The sequence below is a fragment of the Arachis stenosperma genome, chromosome 10 (assembly GCF_014773155.1).
Source record: "Arachis stenosperma cultivar V10309 chromosome 10, arast.V10309.gnm1.PFL2, whole genome shotgun sequence".
In the NCBI taxonomy this organism is placed as follows: Eukaryota; Viridiplantae; Streptophyta; class Magnoliopsida; order Fabales; family Fabaceae; genus Arachis; species Arachis stenosperma.
Window position 1 is genome coordinate 85,422,528 of NC_080386.1, and position 662 is coordinate 85,423,189.

The 662-nt window shown below is 42.0% G+C and overlaps 1 non-coding gene across 1 annotated transcript; it reads right to left on the minus strand.

The window, feature by feature from the left end:
- Positions 1-304: 304 nt before the first annotated feature.
- LOC130958701 (small nucleolar RNA R71) lies at positions 305-411 on the minus strand. Its single transcript, XR_009077809.1, has one exon. It is a non-coding gene; the product is annotated as a small nucleolar RNA R71 (small nucleolar RNA).
- Positions 412-662: the final 251 nt, after the last annotated feature.

Genomic DNA, 662 nt, shown 5'->3' on the forward strand with positions numbered 1-662 from the left:
CCATACATGCCAACAACTTTGAATTAAAACCCCAGCTCATCACCCTTGTTCAGAACAACTGCTCATTTGGAGGAAGTGCCCAAGAAGACCCTAATCAACATCTAACCACCTTCTTGAGAATATGTGACACTGTGAAGTCTAATGGAGTCCATCCAGATGTTTATAGGCTGCTTTTGTTCCCCTTTTTTCACTCAGGGACAAAGCATCCAAGTGGCTGGAGTCCTTTCCGAAGGAGAGATTAACAAATTGGGAAGATGTGGTGAACAAATTTTTGGCATGCTTTTACCCTCCTCAAAGAATCAACAGGATGAGGGCTGAGGTGCAAACTTTCAGGCAACAAGATGGGGAAACCCTCTATGAGGCATGGGAGAGGTTCAATGAATTAACAAGAAGATGCCCACCGGACATGTTCAATGAATGGGTTCAACTTCACATTTTCTATGAAGGTCTTTCTTATGAGTCAAAGAAGGCTGTAGACCATTCATCAAGAGGCTCTCTAAACAAGAAAAAAACCATTGAAGAAGCCATATATGTCATTGAAATGGTAGCTGTGAAAGACTACTTCTATGATTCTAAAAGAAGCAACACTCGAGGAGTAATGGAGCTGAACCACATGGATGCATTGCTAGCTCAAAATAAGATGATCACCAAGCTACTAGCAG